This window comes from Eurytemora carolleeae, unplaced genomic scaffold (assembly GCF_000591075.1).
Source record: "Eurytemora carolleeae unplaced genomic scaffold, Eaff_2.0 scaffold1393, whole genome shotgun sequence".
Taxonomy (NCBI): Eukaryota; Metazoa; Arthropoda; class Copepoda; order Calanoida; family Temoridae; genus Eurytemora; species Eurytemora carolleeae.
Genome location: NW_019397279.1, coordinates 84179 through 84891, shown reverse-complemented (window position 1 = coordinate 84891; position 713 = coordinate 84179). Strand labels below are relative to the sequence as shown.

Sequence of the window (713 nt, the reverse complement as noted above, 5' to 3'; positions counted from 1 at the left end):
TTCAATACATTTGTCTCTTACATTCATTATATATTTGAATACATTTGTCCATTACATTTATTATATATTTGAATACATTTTTCGCGTACATTCATTATATATTTGAATATATTTGTCTATTACATTATTATATATTTGAATACATTTGTCTCTAACATTCATTATATATTTCAATACATTTGTCTCTTACATCTATTACATATTTGAATACATTATTATATATTTGAATACTTTTTCAGTCTTCTACGTTCGTTTGGAACCTCACATCCTGGACCTGTAGATGTCATGTACAAAATCAAACTCATCTTGGTAGGAGCAAACCCAAAAAATGCTCTCAGTGTCATTAATCCTTCAGTAGAGATGGAGACACCCTAAGGAAGTGAAGAAAAGGATACAGAATTGGTTTCTTCATTGATTTCTTCCCAGGTAAACTATTTTCATGTAAATTTCAAAAAAATTTAACATGTGTTTTAAATGAATAATTTTAGTATGTTTAGGTTCTAGATGAAGATAAACAGAATGAGATATTGCAGCCTGGTATTATTCTACTAGAGGACCAAGTTGAGGTTCAAACTCTAGACCAGTTGGGTCAGTTGCAGAAGAAATCTGCAAATGAGGCAGTAAGTTACATTGCCGGATATATTGCCAAGAAATTGTGTAACAAAATTGAAGGCCTCATATCTGAAACCACAACCAGTAGCTGGATNAAGTTT

At 30.6% G+C, this 713-nt stretch overlaps 1 long non-coding RNA gene across 1 annotated transcript; it reads left to right on the top strand.

Moving 5' to 3' along the window:
* The first annotated feature begins 235 nt into the window (after positions 1-235).
* Positions 236-713, top strand: LOC111713224 (uncharacterized). The gene is made up of 2 exons (XR_002767633.1): positions 236-426; positions 498-713. It is a non-coding gene; the product is annotated as an uncharacterized LOC111713224 (long non-coding RNA).